The 25,377-nt window shown below is 42.4% G+C and overlaps 1 protein-coding gene across 3 annotated transcripts in view; it reads left to right on the top strand.

Moving 5' to 3' along the window:
- Nucleotides 1-25,377, top strand: part of SYT1 (synaptotagmin 1) — a 754,020-nt gene that overhangs the window by 151,959 nt on the left and 576,684 nt on the right. The window lies entirely within an intron of this gene.

Below are 25,377 nucleotides of genomic sequence, written 5' to 3'. Positions count from 1 at the left end.
GTAAAAGATGCAAGCTCTTCTTGCAAATTGACAATATCTGCTCTAATGTCCACAAGAAATCTCTCCCTCTGTAAAATAATTAGTTGTAACCATGTTTTGTTAAACTGGCGCATTTCCTCTATCCATCTATCCCGAAGATCTTTATCAAGGAAGTCACAGACTTTAGTTATTCTCAAACCTCTCGGTATTCTGTTTACTTCTATATATTTTTGTAGGATAGTGATGTCCCACCATTGGGTCATCTCTTTTTCTAACAAGTGTTTCAAACGATAGAAGGCCGAGACCATTCTATCTTCCCTATCCAACACAACTGGATCCAAATTCTGCTCATTTTCATTAGTATCACATGTCTCATATGAGTCAATACTGCTTAAAAAACCTTTGGCTAAAGAAGAACGTCTCAAAAGTCTTTCTTCAATGGATAAAACCATTTTCCTTGGATAAACACAGTACCTCAATCTTCTTTCCAGAGATGCGTACTCAGCTGCTGGAGTCCCCAAGAGAAAAAAATTTGTATATTCAAGAAAAAACAAAACCTCCTGCGCTCAAGTGCTGTCTGATGGAGTAGAAAGAGGTGCACTGCAGACTCAGATGTAGAGAGAGCTGTTTGGTCTTGCTGCCCCCTTCAGGATCAAGGGTATCCAGAACCACTGGTAGAAAAGACAAAAAAGAAAAAAAGGGGGCGCACCGACCTAGTGCATTACCATAAAACCATTTATTAAAATATTAAAAGGTGTACAAAGTACTCACAAAACTAGTGTGATACAACACACATCGAAAATAGCATAAACAGTCTCCAAGGTAGCCAGGTCCCAATTATGACGAATGGGCATGCAGATGGTCGCATGGGGCTGCTATGGCTAGGCTGACGCGTTTCAGGGGCGAGCCCCCTTCCTCAGAGCCAGATGAAATGCCGCTAGATCACAAGCCGAACGGCCGAAGACTAAATGGGAGTAGACCCCACCTCTTCCTGTTCTGCCCCCAACCCCAAGGGCGGGGCAAAGGGGAGGGAGGAAGGGAAGAAAAGGGGAAGAGGGAGGGGAAAAGGGAAGGGAGAAGAATGAGACGGAAAAGGAAGCCAAGAAAGAAGAAGAAAGGAAGGAAAAATGGGGATGCTGGGACAGGGAAAGGACATGGAAGAGGGGGGGGGGGGGTGGTCAAGGACACTTGTCCAGCCCGAACCAAGCCACACCCACCTTCCAAGGCCAGCTTGGACTATGTGATCAGCGGCAAAAAATGTACAGCAATTGAAACACTTGTTATAACAAAAAAAGGGGGGGGAACGATAATGAGTCAGATGTAGTGGATAATGCATTTGAGGACAAAGGCGGTATAAATATATATATATATATATATAGACACATATGCACATATGCACACATGCATGTACATACATATACGCACACACATAGACAGTCAGTACTTTAGGTCTCCATAGGAACAAGAACATACTCCACTGCTTTACCCGTGCATCTTCATTGGTAAGCAGAACAGTATCAGCCACCCCCAACCTGTAATACTGCAGGGGGGACTACCCATGGGAGCAGAGCTTATACAGATCACCTGGCATGGTGCACGGGGATCCCGCTAGCCTCCACACGCTGACGATCCCTGTATCCTAATATGAGGAGGGCACCGCTGGCCGGGACTGAAATGGTCCGCTGCATGTTGAAAAAGCGCCATTCGGATGGCTGTGTCCCTTCTCTGGGACGCACGCCAACCCGTACCCGGAAGTGAAACACCGGAAGGGCGGGTGGATGCGTTCCACCAGCATCACTTCCGCCATCACTACAGGGCGCCGCACGGACCATATGTCCACAAGTCACTGGCTGTGCTGCCCAGCAGTGAACATGGACAGAGCGGAACTCACCCGACTCCACCCTCCTCCCTGCTTCCCTGCATAAACTACCAATACTACATGTCCACAAAGGCGGCTCAGAATCATGGACAATGATGAAATGGGCTCGCAAGACACATATAAACCATGATCAAGACACAACAACAATCAAAGAACACTGATTAGTAATAAATGATAAATTAATAAAATAAGGTAATAATGACCATAATAACGCTGAAATATAATACTAAAATAAGGAGATTTTCTTGAGGGATGAAAGTAAACCACATATAAAAAATATATATATATATAATAAAATAATATAATCCATAATAGTGGTGCCAGTAATCATAGAACGTATATAGATATACATAAATATGTTTATATTTAGACATGTACTATTTGTCTTCATTACTGTTTATATTTGTTTTTTGTGTCTTGCCCAAAATATGTATAGTGCAAGTAATAAATGGCCATTGTGTCATCACCGTCCATAAGCAGGCCACAGAAAGACAACCATGTCCCCGTGCAGACATGCGTAGTGCAGAAAACATACACTCAAACCAACACCAGCTGGTCGTTGGGTACATACACCGACGCTGATCCTAATAGCCAAAAATGGGCTATCACAGCTATCCGACCCGGAGGGCTGTACCACAGAGGAGCAAGGGGGGGGGGTGAGGGTGAGATAGGGGGAGGTAAAGGGAGGAGAGAGATTATCACACCACTGTGTGCAGCTCAATCTCCTCATTCAAACCCTTCGGGGCTAGAGACCCCAGGGTGAATATCCAATAGGCCTCTCTGGTGCAGAGCCTTTGGTACTTGAGGCCACCATCCAAATCTTTGTTAATGGCCTCTATCCCAAAGACCCTCAAGCCTTCAACACTACTATTGTGTGCATCCAGAAAGTGCCGGGGAACAGAGTATTTGTCCTTCTGGAGAGTGATGCCACTTTTGTGCTCACCAATTCTAACTCTCAAAGGTCTAGTCGTGCGGCCGACATAAAGGAGGCCACAGGGACAGAGCATCCCATAGACCACGTGGGTGGTGCTACAGTTAATAAACTGATTGATCTTATAGGTTTTTCCATCAATGGCTGCAACATCTTTTTTCCTGTGGCACATGTGTGCACACGTGCCACAGTTGTTGACACCACACCTGTAACATCCCTTTTGGTCAAAAATTCGGCCCCAGGCCCCATTTAACCCATTTGTCTTCCTGTCCTTTCTAACCCTACTAGGGGCCACCATACTTCTAAGGTCCCTGGGTTTCCTAAATATAAGGTTCGGGTGTGGGGGTAGATGGTCTTTTAACACAGGGTCCTGTTGGAGGATTTTCCAGTTCCTCTTCAGGACTTTCTGTATGACAGGGGCTTGGTTATTAAACCTAGTACAGAATCTAACCTGCACCACCCCTTCTGTTCCAGGATTTCCCACTTTCGCTGTATCCACCGGAGAAGCGTCATAAAGGGACAAGTACTTTCCATAGGCCTCCTTTATATGTTCGGCCTTGTAACCCTTTTCCTCAAACTTCTTACTTAAAATTGCTCCCTGTTCCTCATAATCAACCTTACGTGTGCATGTCCGCTTAAGCCTGCAGAACTGGCCGAAAGGGACATTTCTGATCCACTTGGGGTGATGATGACTACGGGCATGGAGAAACGAATTACCAGCACTGGGCTTGAAGTGTGTTTTTGAATAAATCAAGCCTTCGTCATCCACCCGAAGCTCAAGATCCAGAAATATCAAACACTCATCATCCAGCACATGAGTGAAAGCAATGCCATAGGGATTATCCGAACAGTAAAGCAGAAATTGCTGCAACTGTTCATCAGATCCATCCCAGATGACTAAGATGTCATCTATGTAGCGTGCGAACAGGACCAGGTTTGCCCCAAAGGGATTATTGGCCCAAATGTATTGGCTTTCCCAATATCCCATAAATAAGTTGGCATAACTTGGGGCAAACCTGGCCCCCATGGCTGTGCCCTTGATTTGTCTGTAGTGGCCCCCAAGGAACGTGAAATAATTATGCGTGAGCATATATTCAATGCCACTATATAGAAACTGGATCTGGGCATGATGAAATGCTTGATCCTTAGTTAGAAAGTACTGCACTGCTTGCAGGCCAAAGTCATGTCTTATACTCGTGTACAAGGATGTGACGTCCAGAGACAGCCATCTGTACCCATCCTGCCATTTGTATGATGACAGTATGTCCAACATATGACCAGAGTCTTTAACATACGAAGGTAATGTGGTAACTAGATCTTGTAGGAAATGATCCACATAACATCCCAGGTTGCTGGCTAGGCTGTCAATGCCAGCAATGATGGGCCTGCCTGGAGGATTGAGGGGGTCCTTGTGGATTTTGGGGATATGATAGAAGTGAGGGGTGACTGGATATTTGCGAAACAAGAATAGATACTCATCTTTAGTGATAACTCCGCTCTTTAAAGCTACTTCCAGGAGAACCTGGAGTTCTTGCTTGTACCTTGTAGCTTGTGGAAGGGAGGCTATTTCATCAACCCCTCCCCTTCTTCCCCCCTCCACCCCGCCTCCCCCCTCCCCCTTTCATTGTGGCCCTGATGATGATTCAGCTCTTGCTGCTTTAGAAGCACTGTATGATGAGGGTGCCATAGAGGGTTTGGAGAACTTAGAGTCATTATACATTATGGACAATGCAGCAATCGTCCAGACTACCTTTAGACCACAGTCCAAGTTTTATCCACATTGGACAAAGGGGAATTTCATCTCCACCTTTTATGAGCTGGTCCTTAGTGAATTTAGGTCTTTGTGTGGGAATCTCCCCAAAAAAAGATCCATGGGCAGCACACAATTGAACCTTGATCTTAAAGGCCCTCTATCAGCACTTAAAGATAGAACGGAGGTTGTCATCAGACAGGCGGATAAGGGAGGAAGTCTTGTTATTCAAGACAGAGATGTCTACATAAAGGAAGCTGAAAGGCTTTTAAATGACACCACCACTTATGAAAGACTCTTCTGTGATCCCACCATGAGGTACAAGCAAGAACTCCAGGTTCTCCTGGAAGTAGCTTTAAAGAGCGGAGTTATCACTAAAGATGAGTATCTATTCTTGTTTCGCAAATATCCAGTCACCCCTCACTTCTATCATATCCCCAAAATCCACAAGGACCCCCTCAATCCTCCAGGCAGGCCCATCATTGCTGGCATTGACAGCCTAGCCAGCAACCTGGGATGTTATGTGGATCATTTCCTACAAGATCTAGTTACCACATTACCTTCGTATGTTAAAGACTCTGGTCATATGTTGGACATACTGTCATCATACAAATGGCAGGATGGGTACAGATGGCTGTCTCTGGACGTCACATCCTTGTACACGAGTATAAGACATGACTTTGGCCTGCAAGCAGTGCAGTACTTTCTAACTAAGGATCAAGCATTTCATCATGCCCAGATCCAGTTTCTATATAGTGGCATTGAATATATGCTCACGCATAATTATTTCACGTTCCTTGGGGGCCACTACAGACAAATCAAGGGCACAGCCATGGGGGCCAGGTTTGCCCCAAGTTATGCCAACTTATTTATGGGATATTGGGAAAGCCAATACATTTGGGCCAATAATCCCTTTGGGGCAAACCTGGTCCTGTTCGCACGCTACATAGATGACATCTTAGTCATCTGGGATGGATCTGATGAACAGTTGCAGCAATTTCTGCTTTACTGTTCGGATAATCCCTATGGCATTGCTTTCACTCATGTGCTGGATGATGAGTGTTTGATATTTCTGGATCTTGAGCTTCGGGTGGATGACGAAGGCTTGATTTATTCAAAAACACACTTCAAGCCCAGTGCTGGTAATTCGTTTCTCCATGCCCGTAGTCATCATCACCCCAAGTGGATCAGAAATGTCCCTTTCGGCCAGTTCTGCAGGCTTAAGCGGACATGCACACGTAAGGTTGATTATGAGGAACAGGGAGCAATTTTAAGTAAGAAGTTTGAGGAAAAGGGTTACAAGGCCGAACATATAAAGGAGGCCTATGGAAAGTACTTGTCCCTTTATGACGCTTCTCCGGTGGATACAGCGAAAGTGGGAAATCCTGGAACAGAAGGGGTGGTGCAGGTTAGATTCTGTACTAGGTTTAATAACCAAGCCCCTGTCATACAGAAAGTCCTGAAGAGGAACTGGAAAATCCTCCAACAGGACCCTGTGTTAAAAGACCATCTACCCCCACACCCGAACCTTATATTTAGGAAACCCAGGGACCTTAGAAGTATGGTGGCCCCTAGTAGGGTTAGAAAGGACAGGAAGACAAATGGGTTAAATGGGGCCTGGGGCCGAATTTTTGACCAAAAGGGATGTTACAGGTGTGGTGTCAACAACTGTGGCACGTGTGCACACATGTGCCACAGGAAAAAAGATGTTGCAGCCATTGATGGAAAAACCTATAAGATCAATCAGTTTATTAACTGTAGCACCACCCACGTGGTCTATGGGATGCTCTGTCCCTGTGGCCTCCTTTATGTCGGCCGCACGACTAGACCTTTGAGAGTTAGAATTGGTGAGCACAAAAGTGGCATCACTCTCCAGAAGGACAAATACTCTGTTCCCCGGCACTTTCTGGATGCACACAATAGTAGTGTTGAAGGCTTGAGGGTCTTTGGGATAGAGGCCATTAACAAAGATTTGGATGGTGGCCTCAAGTACCAAAGGCTCTGCACCAGAGAGGCCTATTGGATATTCACCCTGGGGTCTCTAGCCCCGAAGGGTTTGAATGAGGAGATTGAGCTGCACACAGTGGTGTGATAATCTCTCTCCTCCCTTTACCTCCCCCTATCTCACCCTCACCCCCCCCCCCTTGCTCCTCTGTGGTACAGCCCTCCGGGTCGGATAGCTGTGATAGCCCATTTTTGGCTATTAGGATCAGCGTCGGTGTATGTACCCAACGACCAGCTGGTGTTGGTTTGAGTGTATGTTTTCTGCACTACGCATGTCTGCACGGGGACATGGTTGTCTTTCTGTGGCCTGCTTATGGACGGTGATGACACAATGGCCATTTATTACTTGCACTATACATATTTTGGGCAAGACACAAAAAACAAATATAAACAGTAATGAAGACAAATAGTACATGTCTAAATATAAACATATATATGTATATCTATATACGTTCTATGATTACTGGCACCACTATTATGGATTATATTATTTTATTATATATATATATATTTTTTATATGTGGTTTACTTTCATCCCTCAAGAAAATCTCCTTATTTTAGTATTATATTTCAGCGTTATTATGGTCATTATTACCTTATTTTATTAATTTATCATTTATTACTAATCAGTGTTCTTTGATTGTTGTTGTGTCTTGATCATGGTTTATATGTGTCTTGCGAGCCCATTTCATCATTGTCCATGATTCTGAGCCGCCTTTGTGGACATGTAGTATTGGTAGTTTATGCAGGGAAGCAGGGAGGAGGGTGGAGTCGGGTGAGTTCCGCTCTGTCCATGTTCACTGCTGGGCAGCACAGCCAGTGACTTGTGGACATATGGTCCGTGCGGCGCCCTGTAGTGATGGCGGAAGTGATGCTGGTGGAACGCATCCACCCGCCCTTCCGGTGTTTCACTTCCGGGTACGGGTTGGCGTGCGTCCCAGAGAAGGGACACAGCCATCCGAATGGCGCTTTTTCAACATGCAGCGGACCATTTCAGTCCCGGCCAGCGGTGCCCTCCTCATATTAGGATACAGGGATCGTCAGCGTGTGGAGGCTAGCGGGATCCCCGTGCACCATGCCAGGTGATCTGTATAAGCTCTGCTCCCATGGGTAGTCCCCCCTGCAGTATTACAGGTTGGGGGTGGCTGATACTGTTCTGCTTACCAATGAAGATGCACGGGTAAAGCAGTGGAGTATGTTCTTGTTCCTATGGAGACCTAAAGTACTGACTGTCTATGTGTGTGCGTATATGTATGTACATGCATGTGTGCATATGTGCATATGTGTCTATATATATATATATATATATTTATACCGCCTTTGTCCTCAAATGCATTATCCACTACATCTGACTCATTATCGTTCCCCCCCCTTTTTTTGTTATAACAAGTGTTTCAATTGCTGTACATTTTTTGCCGCTGATCACATAGTCCAAGCTGGCCTTGGAAGGTGGGTGTGGCTTGGTTCGGGCTGGACAAGTGTCCTTGACCACCCCCCCCCCCCCTCTTCCATGTCCTTTCCCTGTCCCAGCATCCCCATTTTTCCTTCCTTTCTTCTTCTTTCTTGGCTTCCTTTTCCGTCTCATTCTTCTCCCTTCCCTTTTCCCCTCCCTCTTCCCCTTTTCTTCCCTTCCTCCCTCCCCTTTGCCCCGCCCTTGGGGTTGGGGGCAGAACAGGAAGAGGTGGGGTCTACTCCCATTTAGTCTTCGGCCGTTCGGCTTGTGATCTAGCGGCATTTCATCTGGCTCTGAGGAAGGGGGCTCGCCCCTGAAACGCGTCAGCCTAGCCATAGCAGCCCCATGCGACCATCTGCATGCCCATTCGTCATAATTGGGACCTGGCTACCTTGGAGACTGTTTATGCTATTTTCGATGTGTGTTGTATCACACTAGTTTTGTGAGTACTTTGTACACCTTTTAATATTTTAATAAATGGTTTTATGGTAATGCACTAGGTCGGTGCGCCCCCTTTTTTTCTTTTTTGTCCTTTCTACCAGTGGTTCTGGATACCCTTGATCCTGAAGGGGGCAGCAAGACCAAACAGCTCTCTCTACATCTGAGTCTGCAGTGCACCTCTTTCTACTCCATCAGACAGCACTTGAGCGCAGGAGGTTTTGTTTTTTCTTGAATATACAAATTTTTTTCTCTTGGGGACTCCAGCAGCTGAGTACGCATCTCTGGAAAGAAGATTGAGGTACTGTGTTTATCCAAGGAAAATGGTTTTATCCATTGAAGAAAGACTTTTGAGACGTTCTTCTTTAGCCAAAGGTTTTTTAAGCAGTATTGACTCATATGAGACATGTGATACTAATGAAAATGAGCAGAATTTGGATCCAGTTGTGTTGGATAGGGAAGATAGAATGGTCTCGGCCTTCTATCGTTTGAAACACTTGTTAGAAAAAGAGATGACCCAATGGTGGGACATCACTATCCTACAAAAATATATAGAAGTAAACAGAATACCGAGAGGTTTGAGAATAACTAAAGTCTGTGACTTCCTTGATAAAGATCTTCGGGATAGATGGATAGAGGAAATGCGCCAGTTTAACAAAACATGGTTACAACTAATTATTTTACAGAGGGAGAGATTTCTTGTGGACATTAGAGCAGATATTGTCAATTTGCAAGAAGAGCTTGCATCTTTTACTGATCTGATCTCATTTGATACATGGGATACCATGGTCAATGAGCAGATGGTGGAATATGAGACTGACCTTATCAGCAAGAAATCCACAAAATTTGAAAGGGATAAATGCGATTATGCTCAAGGACGGGAACTAAACTGGAGACGGGGGGGGTTAGGCCTTGTATCCGGTGAACATTATCCCCAAAGTCAGAATAGAAAAGCCCATTACCGTCAAGGGGATACACAGGGAACTAAGCCCAAGAACCTCTCTAAAAAGGAACCTATACGAGGGAAATATGACTTTGTAACCCCCAACCATGATGGTTGGGTCAATAACGAGGTCAACATTAGACAGAACAGTGTGCCTGATGATAATCATCCCCGTAAAGGACAAAGAAACAACGGCAACAGGGATCAGGGAGGCCGGGGACAACCCAGTAGGGCCAAGGTCTCCCAAGTCCCTCAGAAGGCTACCCATCCCCAGTCTACTGCTTCATCGGGAGATAACCTACCAGTGAGCCCTAATATGTCTAGCAGTGGTTTGGGAGGGGGCCCTGGGTCAGTGGCTCCAGAAACTCCAAAAGGCGATGAGGCATCCACTAAAACTACCTCAGGTCCTTTTTTAGGGAGAGGAGCTGCGGGGAACCGAGTACCCGCAGCAAGGAGAACAATACCAACAAGGAGCACAACAAGAAAAGGTCAGGGCACACGAGGCGGGGGAGAAGAAGTGGCAAGAAACACAAGAGGAAAAAGGAGAAAACACTAGATGTACATTCCACAATTAAAATTTTCAATCTTTCACAATCAGTGTTTTCTGATGTGGAGTTAGATCTACTCAGGAAAGGTCTTAATTTTGCTCCAGAGAACCCTCCAAACCTGTTCGAACTATTTATTGATTTGAACAGATTTGTGAGGAATTTAACCATCAAACGCTTCTTTGCGCTCAAGGATAAAGATGGGAATGGAAGGGAGGCTATTTCATCAACCCCTCCCCTTCTTCCCCCCTCCACCCCGCCTCCCCCCTCCCCCTTTCATTGTGGCCCTGATGATGATTCAGCTCTTGCTGCTTTAGAAGCACTGTATGATGAGGGTGCCATAGAGGGTTTGGAGAACTTAGAGTCATTATACATTATGGACAATGCAGCAATCGTCCAGACTACCTTTAGACCACAGTCCAAGTTTTATCCACATTGGACAAAGGGGAATTTCATCTCCACCTTTTATGAGCTGGTCCTTAGTGAATTTAGGTCTTTGTGTGGGAATCTCCCCAAAAAAAGATCCATGGGCAGCACACAATTGAACCTTGATCTTAAAGGCCCTCTATCAGCACTTAAAGATAGAACGGAGGTTGTCATCAGACAGGCGGATAAGGGAGGAAGTCTTGTTATTCAAGACAGAGATGTCTACATAAAGGAAGCTGAAAGGCTTTTAAATGACACCACCACTTATGAAAGACTCTTCTGTGATCCCACCATGAGGTACAAGCAAGAACTCCAGGTTCTCCTGGAAGTAGCTTTAAAGAGCGGAGTTATCACTAAAGATGAGTATCTATTCTTGTTTCGCAAATATCCAGTCACCCCTCACTTCTATCATATCCCCAAAATCCACAAGGACCCCCTCAATCCTCCAGGCAGGCCCATCATTGCTGGCATTGACAGCCTAGCCAGCAACCTGGGATGTTATGTGGATCATTTCCTACAAGATCTAGTTACCACATTACCTTCGTATGTTAAAGACTCTGGTCATATGTTGGACATACTGTCATCATACAAATGGCAGGATGGGTACAGATGGCTGTCTCTGGACGTCACATCCTTGTACACGAGTATAAGACATGACTTTGGCCTGCAAGCAGTGCAGTACTTTCTAACTAAGGATCAAGCATTTCATCATGCCCAGATCCAGTTTCTATATAGTGGCATTGAATATATGCTCACGCATAATTATTTCACGTTCCTTGGGGGCCACTACAGACAAATCAAGGGCACAGCCATGGGGGCCAGGTTTGCCCCAAGTTATGCCAACTTATTTATGGGATATTGGGAAAGCCAATACATTTGGGCCAATAATCCCTTTGGGGCAAACCTGGTCCTGTTCGCACGCTACATAGATGACATCTTAGTCATCTGGGATGGATCTGATGAACAGTTGCAGCAATTTCTGCTTTACTGTTCGGATAATCCCTATGGCATTGCTTTCACTCATGTGCTGGATGATGAGTGTTTGATATTTCTGGATCTTGAGCTTCGGGTGGATGACGAAGGCTTGATTTATTCAAAAACACACTTCAAGCCCAGTGCTGGTAATTCGTTTCTCCATGCCCGTAGTCATCATCACCCCAAGTGGATCAGAAATGTCCCTTTCGGCCAGTTCTGCAGGCTTAAGCGGACATGCACACGTAAGGTTGATTATGAGGAACAGGGAGCAATTTTAAGTAAGAAGTTTGAGGAAAAGGGTTACAAGGCCGAACATATAAAGGAGGCCTATGGAAAGTACTTGTCCCTTTATGACGCTTCTCCGGTGGATACAGCGAAAGTGGGAAATCCTGGAACAGAAGGGGTGGTGCAGGTTAGATTCTGTACTAGGTTTAATAACCAAGCCCCTGTCATACAGAAAGTCCTGAAGAGGAACTGGAAAATCCTCCAACAGGACCCTGTGTTAAAAGACCATCTACCCCCACACCCGAACCTTATATTTAGGAAACCCAGGGACCTTAGAAGTATGGTGGCCCCTAGTAGGGTTAGAAAGGACAGGAAGACAAATGGGTTAAATGGGGCCTGGGGCCGAATTTTTGACCAAAAGGGATGTTACAGGTGTGGTGTCAACAACTGTGGCACGTGTGCACACATGTGCCACAGGAAAAAAGATGTTGCAGCCATTGATGGAAAAACCTATAAGATCAATCAGTTTATTAACTGTAGCACCACCCACGTGGTCTATGGGATGCTCTGTCCCTGTGGCCTCCTTTATGTCGGCCGCACGACTAGACCTTTGAGAGTTAGAATTGGTGAGCACAAAAGTGGCATCACTCTCCAGAAGGACAAATACTCTGTTCCCCGGCACTTTCTGGATGCACACAATAGTAGTGTTGAAGGCTTGAGGGTCTTTGGGATAGAGGCCATTAACAAAGATTTGGATGGTGGCCTCAAGTACCAAAGGCTCTGCACCAGAGAGGCCTATTGGATATTCACCCTGGGGTCTCTAGCCCCGAAGGGTTTGAATGAGGAGATTGAGCTGCACACAGTGGTGTGATATTCTCTCTCCTCCCTTTACCTCCCCCTATCTCACCCTCACCCCCCCCCCCTTGCTCCTCTGTGGTACAGCCCTCCGGGTCGGATAGCTGTGATAGCCCATTTTTGGCTATTAGGATCAGCGTCGGTGTATGTACCCAACGACCAGCTGGTGTTGGTTTGAGTGTATGTTTTCTGCACTACGCATGTCTGCACGGGGACATGGTTGTCTTTCTGTGGCCTGCTTATGGACGGTGATGACACAATGGCCATTTATTACTTGCACTATACATATTTTGGGCAAGACACAAAAAACAAATATAAACAGTAATGAAGACAAATAGTACATGTCTAAATATAAACATATATATGTATATCTATATACGTTCTATGATTACTGGCACCACTATTATGGATTATATTATTTTATTATATATATATATATTTTTTATATGTGGTTTACTTTCATCCCTCAAGAAAATCTCCTTATTTTAGTATTATATTTCAGCGTTATTATGGTCATTATTACCTTATTTTATTAATTTATCATTTATTACTAATCAGTGTTCTTTGATTGTTGTTGTGTCTTGATCATGGTTTATATGTGTCTTGCGAGCCCATTTCATCATTGTCCATGATTCTGAGCCGCCTTTGTGGACATGTAGTATTGGTAGTTTATGCAGGGAAGCAGGGAGGAGGGTGGAGTCGGGTGAGTTCCGCTCTGTCCATGTTCACTGCTGGGCAGCACAGCCAGTGACTTGTGGACATATGGTCCGTGCGGCGCCCTGTAGTGATGGCGGAAGTGATGCTGGTGGAACGCATCCACCCGCCCTTCCGGTGTTTCACTTCCGGGTACGGGTTGGCGTGCGTCCCAGAGAAGGGACACAGCCATCCGAATGGCGCTTTTTCAACATGCAGCGGACCATTTCAGTCCCGGCCAGCGGTGCCCTCCTCATATTAGGATACAGGGATCGTCAGCGTGTGGAGGCTAGCGGGATCCCCGTGCACCATGCCAGGTGATCTGTATAAGCTCTGCTCCCATGGGTAGTCCCCCCTGCAGTATTACAGGTTGGGGGTGGCTGATACTGTTCTGCTTACCAATGAAGATGCACGGGTAAAGCAGTGGAGTATGTTCTTGTTCCTATGGAGACCTAAAGTACTGACTGTCTATGTGTGTGCGTATATGTATGTACATGCATGTGTGCATATGTGCATATGTGTCTATATATATATATATATATATTTATACCGCCTTTGTCCTCAAATGCATTATCCACTACATCTGACTCATTATCGTTCCCCCCCCTTTTTTTGTTATAACAAGTGTTTCAATTGCTGTACATTTTTTGCCGCTGATCACATAGTCCAAGCTGGCCTTGGAAGGTGGGTGTGGCTTGGTTCGGGCTGGACAAGTGTCCTTGACCACCCCCCCCCCCCCTCTTCCATGTCCTTTCCCTGTCCCAGCATCCCCATTTTTCCTTCCTTTCTTCTTCTTTCTTGGCTTCCTTTTCCGTCTCATTCTTCTCCCTTCCCTTTTCCCCTCCCTCTTCCCCTTTTCTTCCCTTCCTCCCTCCCCTTTGCCCCGCCCTTGGGGTTGGGGGCAGAACAGGAAGAGGTGGGGTCTACTCCCATTTAGTCTTCGGCCGTTCGGCTTGTGATCTAGCGGCATTTCATCTGGCTCTGAGGAAGGGGGCTCGCCCCTGAAACGCGTCAGCCTAGCCATAGCAGCCCCATGCGACCATCTGCATGCCCATTCGTCATAATTGGGACCTGGCTACCTTGGAGACTGTTTATGCTATTTTCGATGTGTGTTGTATCACACTAGTTTTGTGAGTACTTTGTACACCTTTTAATATTTTAATAAATGGTTTTATGGTAATGCACTAGGTCGGTGCGCCCCCTTTTTTTCTTTTTTGTCTTTTCTACCAGTGGTTCTGGATACCCTTGATCCTGAAGGGGGCAGCAAGACCAAACAGCTCTCTCTACATCTGAGTCTGCAGTGCACCTCTTTCTACTCCATCAGACAGCACTTGAGCGCAGGAGGTTTTGTTTTTTCTTGATAGTACAGTAAATGCACAGGGCAGTGCATAATCATTAAAAACCACCGAAGAAAATATAATCTAACAACATTCTTAATGAAACAGAAGTGTCATATGGTTTTCGAGAACATAAACAAATATGAATGTGAGTTGATTTATACCACTATTAAAAAGACCATTTCCTGTTTAGTAGTGGCTGCCGTAACTGAATCTATAAACTCACATTGAGTCTGAAGTCAATCAAACATTAACAATACACATTCCATTTAGTACTTTCTGTGTACGTAGAAATTGGTATTTTCTGTGATTTCTTAGTTCTACTCTGGGTATCATGGGCTGAATATATATTTCCTTTCTGCCTTAAGCAATAGGCATGAAAACGCATCTAAATCTGGCCTTTGTGTGACAGCTTGTTAGTGTTTTTACCATGTAGCTGTAAAAATAGCAAGTTTTGCTTGCATGTGCACTTTGGTCTTCTTCCACAGCATTGATCATGTTTTTGTTATCTTATTGAAGGTCACAGTCATCATTTAGGTTTCAGCTTGTTGTTTAGCATCAAATAAATGACTAAACTCTTTTTTTTTGCCCAGTTTATGGAGAACAGTCAAAGAATGTATGTCCCTATGAAGACCATGTATTGAAATAAGAACATCTAAGTAAATTGATTGTTCTTATTTTTTAGTTTTATTTGTCTGATTTTTGACACTACTTTGGGATGGTGTCCGCTTCTTCAGTCTGTCTTTTTTCTTTCTGATTAGAACTAGTTCAGGTGCTCTGTACATACATAATTAGGAAACATACATATAAAGTATGTGTTGTATTAAAATTTGTAATAAACTTAAAAAAAAAACCATAGGAAAAAGAATGATCATGTAAAGTCCACAATTTTTGGTTCATTAAACGAATATGTTAGTAATTTACTTTGTAAAATATGGACCATATACCTGGAGTTTCAGCTGGTAGTAGTACCAGTATACCAGTGTGTATATATATATATATATATATATATATACCAGTGTACCATATACCAGTAGTTTCAGCTACTTTGAAACTGATGTATGATAAATACATGTCATTTCCAATTGACTCTATGCATGTATTTTTTTCCCCATACAGTATGTATATATATATATATATATATATATATATATATATATATATATATAGTATCTCACAAAGTGAGTACACCCCTCACATTTTTGTAAATATTTTATTCTATCTTTTCATGTGACAACACTGAAGAAATGACCCTTTGCTACAATGTAAAGTAGTGAGTGTACAGCTTGTATACCAGTGTAAATTTGTGTCCCCTCAAAATAACTCAACACACAGCCATTAATGTCTAAACTGCTGGCAACAAAAGCGAGTACACCCCTAAGTGAAAATATCCAAATTAGGCCCAATTAGCCATTTTCCCTCCCCGGTGTCATGTGACTCGTTAGTGTTACAGGTCTCAGGTATGAATGGGGAGCAGATGTGTTAGATTTGGTGTTATCGTTCTCACTCTCTCATACTGGTCACTGGAAGTTCAACATGACACCTCACAAAAGTGTGAGGGGTGTACTCACTTTTGTGAGATACTGTGTATGTATGTATGTGTATATATATTATATATATATATATATATATATATATAGTACTGTGTATAAGAAACTTATGCATTTAGGTGCCTGCCCAGCTAAAATATTTTTTTTATTGATTGGGGAAGAATTAGAACCCTTCTTTAGGTTTTACTTCTATCCGGGTATCCGGGGCTCCATTAGAGATTGTTTACTCTTACTTAAATAGTTATAATAGTTTCAGCAAACAGTAAGTGGAAATCTGCAAATGCAACACAGATAGGCTTCATGCACTGCTTTAAAAACACTGGGCAAAAAACGCTAAGGTTTTAGATTTTTTTCGTCGGCGTTTAGCAGTGTCTAGAACAGTGTGTAAGCTACATTTAATAGCTTCAGCATTAAGGAGGGGGGCCACCGGTGTCCTTAACAATCAGTGAATAGCTGGTTGTTAAGGAGCACGCTGGCAAGTCGGTCGTTGAGTCTTTAAGTATGGATGAGTCATCAGCTGTCAGTGGGGAACCTGCTGGAATCTCTTGTTAAGGATGAGTAGCTGCAGCGTTAAGGAGCAGGGCCGTCTGTGTCCTTACCACTTCCCGCGAATCGACGTAACCCTATGTCAGCTCAGAAAAGTGGTTGTACCAGGATGATGCCTGTAGCTAAGGCATCAACCCAGTACCATTTTTTAGACCTGGCGGTCAGCTTTCAGGTGATAACAGCCGATGCGGCTTGGGAGTCACTCCACCTTTATCACAGTGAGCGGGAGGGGACACTCCCCCTCCCACCACATTCCACGGCTCTGCCCGGGTCTCCTGTCCCACTGGGAGACCTGAGCAATCAGCCGGCACATCCGATGGCTGGTTGGAGTCCCAAACAAATCTGAATTTGGCTTTGATGGGGTCTCTGATGTAGTAACCCAGAAGTGACGTGATGACGTCATGGCCGGGTTACTTGGCAGCTAAAGGCACCCAATTTAAAAAAATTGTCAGTATTCAAGAATGCCGGTTTCGGCATTTTGAAAACATTGAAGTGCAGTGGAGGGGTCTAGGGTCTTTTAGACCCTTGATCCTTCCATAAAGAGTACCTGTCACTGCCTATTGCTGTCACAAGGGATGTTTACATTGCTTGTGACACTAATAAAAATCAGATTTTTTATTTTTTTTAAAACTGTGCTAAAATTAAAAAAATAAATAAAATAAAAGGAAAAAAAAATGTTTCGCCAAGAGCTCGTGCACAAAAGAAAATGCATACATAAGTTGTGCCCACAAAGGAAAGCGAACACCGCCCATGTGAGGTATCACCGTGATCATCAGAGCAAGAGCAATAATTCTAAAAAAAGAGCTACTCTGTAACTCTAAACTGGTAACCGTTAAAACATTTTTAACGTTTTTAATTTTTTTTAAATGCAGTGAAATGTATTTTTTCCCCAAAAATGGTGTTTGAAAGACCGCTGCACAAATACCGCATGACAAAAATATTGCAACAACCAACAATTTATTTTCCAGAGTCATTGTTAAAAAAAGAATATATATATATATATATATATATATATATATATATTTATATATATAATGTTTGGGGGTTCTAAGTAATTTTCTAGCTAAAAATACAGATTTTAACTTGTAAACAAAATGTGTCAGAAATAGGCTCAGTCCACAAGTGGTTAATAACCAGGGAATAGTTGGTTATTAACCACTTGCCGACCAGCCGCCATACTCATACTGTGGCAGGTTGGCTCTCTCCTGTGAAATAACGTACCTGTTTGTCATTTTGCGGGACAGCTAGTGGGGGCCAATCAGCGGGTCCGGCGGACGCAATGTCTGCCGGGCACCCATGATAGCCCCGTGGAGACAGAACGGCGGTCTGCTGATGTAAACACGGCAGACTGCTGTTCTGTTAGTGTTGAACACAGGTATCCTGTGTTCCTCCTATTTACACAGGTCTCTGTGTCCATCTAGCAAGCCCTTCCCCCACACAGTTAGAAAGCATCCCCTAGGGACACACGTAACCCTTTGATCGCCCCTGGTGTTAACCCCTTCCCTGGCAGTGTCATTAGTACAGTAACAGTGCATTTTTTTTAGCACTGAATAGTGTAGTAAGGTCACTGGTCACCCCAAAAGTGTCAAAAATGTCAGTTAGATGTTTGATCTGTCCGCTGCAAAGTCGCAGTCCTGCTAAAAATCGCTGATCACCGCCACTTTTTACTAGTAAAAATAAATAAATAAAAAAAATGACATAAATCTTTCCCTTAGTTTGTAGACGCAATAACTTTTGCGCAAACCAACCAATATACACTTATTGGGATTTTTTTTTACAGCAGAATACGTTAGGTTAAATTGATGAAAATATTTGATTTAAAAATTTTTTTATTAGGAATGTTTTATAGCAGAAAGTAAAATATATTGTTTTTTTTTTTTTTCCAGAATTGTCTCCTTTTATGTTTATAGCACAAAAAAATTAAAATCGCAGTGGTAATCAAATACCACCAAAAGAAAGCTCTATTTGTGGGAAAAAAGGATATCACTTTTATTTGGGTACAGCAATTCTCAATTAAAATAAAGCAGTGCGGTATCACAAAAAATGGCCTGGTCATTATGGGGGAAAGCCTTCCGGTCCAGAAGTGGTTAAGGAGTGTGCCAGTATGAGTCATCAGTTGTCAGCGGAGTTTCCCACTGACAGCTGAATATAAAAACAATTGCTGGCAATAAAAAAAATTTGAAAAAAAACAATGTTGGGTCCCCCCTAATCAATACCAGGTCTTTCAGGTCTGGAGTGGATTTTAAGGGGAACCCCACTCCAAAATAAAAAAAAGAGTGGGGTCTCTCTAAATCCATATGTTATCCGGTGGACCTGCCCCTTAGTTATTTAAGAACTGTCAGATGGCAGAGCTTTCAGACAGCCGCAGTCTTTGTTGGGTGCAGACCTTTATTTTTGTCTTTAGGTCGGTGGTGGGGGACATTGTGATTGACAATGGATCTACACTGGAGTAATTTTTTTTTATAAAGGACTTGTCAAAAACTGTCTTATAGTTTGAATGAGTAGGGGTACTGTTTACCCCATACTCATTCACATACGGAGGGGGCTGGGATCTGGGGGTCCCCTTATTAAAGAGGGCTTCCAGATTAAGATAAGCCCCTCACCCAAAGATCCTCACACCCACCAGTGAGGGTTATGGGGAAGAGGCCTCTGTCTCCATCAACATGGGACTTAAGGGTCTGGAAGGGATTTGGGAGAGACCCCGCGCTATTTTTTTTCTTTATTTTGGCGTGAGGTTACCCAAAAATCAATACTAGACCCAAGAGGCCTGGTATGGATTAGGGAAGGACCCCCAAGATATATTTCTCACAAATTTCTTCCAAGTTTTTTTACATTCAGTTGTTAGTGGGAAACTTCAAAAAAAAAAAAACACTCTGCACCAGCATTTAGCAGAGTTTAGGAGAGTTTAAGAGCCATCAGTGTTTTTTCTGCCTAAACGCTGCCGCTTGAGAATGTGCTAAAAGAGCACTTTTTTTTCTGCCACTAAACTATCCTGCCAAAAAACACTACTAAAAGCCTATGTGTGCATGCTTGTTGCCTACTGCTTAGATATTCGCCTGCCTGCATACTATATAAACCCCATGATAAGGGTCAAATATATTGTGTATTAATAGCAGTAGATGGTTTAATCTAAGCTCATGCTAATAATAATATATTGGGGCATTACATATGTTACAGTGTGTGCATCATATTTAGAAGCACAGGCACCCCAACTCTTTATGTGCATATAGACCTTATAAAGATACGCATGTATCATTATACCATCACTGCTAACTGATATATTCCCCGTATCTGCTACACTACTTGAGCCTACTCATGGAATCTCCGTCCGCTCTATGGTCCTGCACTTAGTGGAACACTAGCTGGTTCTCTGGTCTCTTAAGCCCTGAAGAAGCAAAACCAAGCGAAACGCGTTGGCTGCACAGGGACCAACTTCATATTTTTTTGTTGAGACCCATCACTTGGTTATCCAATTTGTGTTCTTAATTTTATGTCATGTTATATGTTATGTGTATGTATGTCCTTGGAGCATGTTAGTACATGCCTTTTTATGTGAACAGAAATTTATAAATAAACACGCATTTTAATTAACTTACTGTGTTGCATCATGTTTTGATCATCTCATCAGGGCCTTTAAAACCCCATCTCTTTCTCTCCCCAATTTTTTGTATTACAAATAGGGGTGTGGCCTACTCTTTACGGTAATATTATTCACCGTGCTACTTGTTTAAACAGAAAAAAAAATCTTTTGGTTGGACATACAATTTAGGTCAATAGAGCTATGGGCTTGAATCCTCTCAACATGGAATACAGGAACCCTCATAAATAAATGGCCTTCTCGGAATAGGAATACTGCCTTACTGGCCCCTGGACCAAAACCACCATTGTCAGTTTTTATATTTCCTGGCTGATGTTGTCATATACAGTATCTGTTAAAGGATTAGCTTTGGAACTAGATTTGGAATTTTTTTCCTCTAATCCACATCCAAAGATAATTTAACATTTTTTTTTTTCTAAATATATTACACATTACATTTCCTACTTGGATCTGCACTTTGAAAATCTGACTATCAATGACAGCTAGATTATTGAAAAAGTGTATAAATAATGCATTGCTTTTCAATGGGAATCATCCCAAAGCATCAGTCTTTCATTAGATGCTTGAAACATGTACAATGTATAGGGCGGGGTGTGTATGTATTGTTATTGTCTTTCTCTGTTTTATAATTGTATGACATGGTTCTACAGGATTTTAGTAACAGCATGATACATTTTTATGTAACACATAATAAAATTAAAATTAAATAAAAAAGTAAGCTTTGAAAGCCAGCAATTGTCGATCCGTGCATATATCAGATAATAAATGTAGGTCATAAATTCTACCAAGCTGCTGCAGTATATTCACATAAACTGTTGTTCCGTAGAACCTAGAAATCATATTTCAGTAGCTCAGAAGGCATGAAAACAACAGACTTGTATGGATTAGAGGTTGGGAAAAACAGTGCATTAAAATATGTTTATACAGCACCCCTAAATAGGATTTTGTTTTGTTGTTGTTTTAAAGAGTTTTCAACTTCCCACAGTATTATAGACTGCTCAAAAAAATTAAAGGAATGCTTTTTATTACAGAGTACAGCATCAAGTCAATTATACTCCCGGGATATTGATCCGGTCAGTTAAGTAGCAGAGCGGGGTTGTTAATCAGTTTCAGCTGCTTTGATGTTAATAAAATCAAACAGGTGCACCAGATGGGCAACAATGAGACAGCCTCCAAAACAGGAATGGTTTTACAGGTGGAGGCCACTGAAAAAAAATGCTTTCCTTCAAATTTTTGACAGTTTTTCACTAGTTTTTCATTTGACTATGGTCACTGTCACTACTGATAGCATGAGGCGATACCTGGACCCTATAGAGGTTGCACAAGCAGTCCAACTCCTTATGGATGGCTCATCAACACATGCTGTTACCCGAAAGATATGAGAGTTAATTTATCTCAGACAATATTTGGGTTAATAATGAGAGTTCTATGACTTTGAATGAAAATTTTAACAGCAATTATTTATTGATATATAGTTTGAAAAGCCTACTTAATTTACAACAATCTAACTATTGTACATACTACAAAATGTAAAATATTCCTAGTTTAACTGAACAAATACAATGCATAGAGTATATACAATGTAACCCTTAATCCTTCATAAATACCCTTAGTGCTTCTTCTTGCTCTCCCATGCCAAACAGGAAGTCACTCTCTCTCACCTTTTCTAATATAGACCCATCTCCCATAGCCTTGTATAGGGCTATTCTCATTGGTTCAGCTATCATGCCCTATTCCTCCCTGTGGGCGTATCTCCTCAGGGATTGGACACTTTCCTCCTCCCATAATTAGGCCTCTTTATAACCACTCCTTTCTGTTGGGGGGGGAAATTTACTCCTACCTGTGGTGCATTGGCTCCAGAAAGTCTGGCTCCCAGAGATGAAGTTACAGGATGATACTATCAGTATGTGTTTACATGTAAATAGCAGTTGCCCCCTGGTAGCTCAGGCATGCATTTTAAATTGACTTGTTAAACAGGTTCCTAGAACTGACTGCCGACTGACAGTCACACAGCTTCATATAAGTGACACTCATATCTCAACTAAATGTAAATCAAAACTCAATATCTCGTACATGTATATATTTATATTAATATTTACAATCTCTAAAATGCAGATTTATACATAATCTCCTCATCATCACAACACGGTAAGGGAGATTACGCCTAAACTCATATGGCAACACTTGCCATTGCCAGAAGGTTTGCTGTGTCTCCCAGCACAGTCTCAAGAGCATGGAGGAGATTCCAGGGGACAGGCAAATACTCTAGGAAAGGAAAAAAGTGATATACTGCGCTAACCATAAAGAATAGCAGCTGGCACACTGACATAAATTGAAATAAGTAAAAAAAATATATAATAACGTGCAGCACTAAGAGAATGATATATAAACAATCACTCAAATATTCAAAACTGGTGAAATGAACTAAATAACTTAAAAGAGTCCCAAGTGAAGAGCGTGATGATATAATTCCAGGATGATGTGTGTGGTCCCAAAGGACATCAGATCCCAACACCGACAGGAAAAGTTTATATATGCGCTTACCAGAAGAGCTGGACCCAAATTGCCATTATTTATGGTTTAACTCTAAACTTAAACTAAAATTACTTGAAGGGGCTTATAAAGCATCACCTTTCACAGGCACACCCAATTTTTAGGCTTGACGTGTTGGGTATCTATTTACTTGGCACAACCTTATCTTTTATATTTTACCAAGAATCTGGGAAATACATGTATTTTACCGTACTTAATGAATTTTAGGGCACATCATTTTTTACTGAGACTTTGCATTTCATAAAGTGTTGCACTAATATCATGTGACATAAAACTAGGAACGATCGCTATTTTGTTCTTCAGGGTGTCTGCTTTCAGAAAAAATATAATGTTTGGAGATTTTACATAATCTTCAAGCCTAAAAGCATTTTTAATAATGCGTTCGAAAAAATGCAAAAAAGAGCTAAAAAAACAGCTAAAAGGCTACACTTTCAGCATCATTCTGTATTATGTTCATTGAACAATGTCTACCACCTTACAATGAAATCAGCTGTATAATTTACCTATATAAAATCAGTATTTGGCTTACTATTCATTCTGCTTGGTTGTCCAACACTTTTAAGTTGTAGAAATACTTATCTGCACCCAGTTTTAGGAAAATCAAATAATTACTCTCCTTCCCCTTGATATTAGGACGTTTTGGATATTTTAACTTTGTATTTGATAAGGTATTTTGTACATGATTTGGCAAAAATAAAGTTGTAGTTTGTAAGCACTGAACTGTCATATTTAATGTTGAAAAATAATAATTACAAAAAGAATTACCCAACAATCTGAGTAATAGAGAGCAGCTGTCACTGATTTATAAATGTATTGTTAGAAAAGTCAAGAAATGTTATTTTGTTAGGCATTCATGATGAATCACAAATATGCACAAGACTGGCCTTTAAACTCAAACCAATTTGTTTTTTCTGAAGATGCACAGTGAACTTGTTCTACAGATGCCAACACGTTTATGTGTATAAACCCTGTATAACCAGCAGAAACATTTTGATTGGTGTGCACATAGATAGAAATTCTGCTTTCCTTTACTGAATTATTACCCAAATGGCCAGCAACCACTATAACTTACATACAGTATCTCACAATAGTGAGTACACCCCTCACATTTTTGTAAATGTTTTATTATATCTTTTCATTAGACAACACTGAAGAAATATAACACTTTGCTGAAATGTAAAGTAGTGAGTGTACAACTCATATAACAGAGTAAATTTTCTGTCCCCTCAAAATAACTCAACACACAGCCATTAATTTCTAAACCGCTGGAAACAAAAGTGAATACACCCCTAACACGTTTTGGGAGACCAGTGACAAAAATACAATGATCAGTGCTAAAAAAATGCACTGTTACTGTATAAATGACACTGGAAGGGAAGAGAATTAACACTAGGGGTGATCAAGGGGTTAAGTGTGCTCCTAGGGAGTCATTTCTAACTGTAGGGGGACTGGATGTACTAGAGCAAAAGAGATCTCTGTGGTTCAGCTTAGGCAGACCGCTGTTCTGTCATTTTACAGAATGATTGGCGGGTCCCAGCAGCCATCATAGGCGCCGGACTCGCTGATTGGCTCGTGTGTGTCCAATCACAGCGGAAGTGGTGCTCTGGTGTCGAGCTCCCCCGATGACACCTACACTAAATTACATACATGTACGTGATTTTGCGCAGCCGGGCCACCCTGCCTGCAGTATATATGCGGTGGGCGGTCCGAAAGTGGTTAAGGACTCCACAGGTCATTGCATCATACGCCTTTGTATCCTGACTGATATAATCAAAGTCCAAGGAAAGTTCCTATTTAGCATAGAACCAGTAACTTAATTTACATTAATAAAAGGCACACACAAATATATGATATTTGCAGAAAGGTGACAATGAAACGTGGAATCTCTTACTGATGACCTAATGATTCTAAAAATGCAACAAGGAGCTCAGTTTCTTCTTATAGGTAATTGGGTGGAGTCATACTAAGTGTCCCTTTTAGCCATCACTGCATCCAGAACCGTTGGTGTATAGCACAGAGATAGCAACAATTTTAAAGGGCCAGTATTACCAACTTACATACTGCTGTTTCAGACTTCTTAGACCTCATAATTGCAAGATATGACTTTACAGGCACGATGATGTATACTCTTCCCATGTTTCTGACCTAAACCAAGTATGTTAATCAGGACCAGAGAGTTTTTTCAGCTTAAAAATGGTAATACTTCGTAATGCCACCCCAGCACTGCCTTGTGCTCACTGTCTTTTACACAGAAGCCAGCAGAGGAAGCTTTCTATACAACTTACTTCCTCTGCTGGCTTCTTTGTTTACTAGTGACAGCGTGCCTCTTTTAGCAGCACAGGCACAGAACCCTCCCTGCCCATATGACACAGAAAAGCTGAGCTTCACCAGCCTTATTGTAGTGGCTCTTCCTGTAGCCTTTGCCAGCAATAAGGACTTCTCCCTGGCACTCTCAGGTACTAGCTGTGCTTCCACAGCAGCCCACCTCTATGCCACTTTGTACTGGGAGGGGGGTAAAATTTGGAGATGGAGGGAGCTCTGTACTGGGCTAACGGATGGGGGTTGAGAAGAGAGTTCTGTACTGGGAAAGTTGGTGGGAGAACTCTGTACTGGGAGAGTCTAGGGAGAGCTCTTTACTGGGTGGCTGGCAAGAGTATTCTGTTGGGCAGTGAGGGTAGGTTCTCTTTTGTTGTACAC

The sequence above is a fragment of the Pelophylax lessonae genome (genome assembly GCF_965119305.1).
Source record: "Pelophylax lessonae genome assembly, chromosome: 4".
NCBI classification, from domain to species: domain Eukaryota; kingdom Metazoa; phylum Chordata; class Amphibia; order Anura; family Ranidae; genus Pelophylax; species Pelophylax lessonae.
Note: the sequence above shows the minus strand (reverse complement) of the source record. Positions and strands in the feature narration are given on the sequence as shown.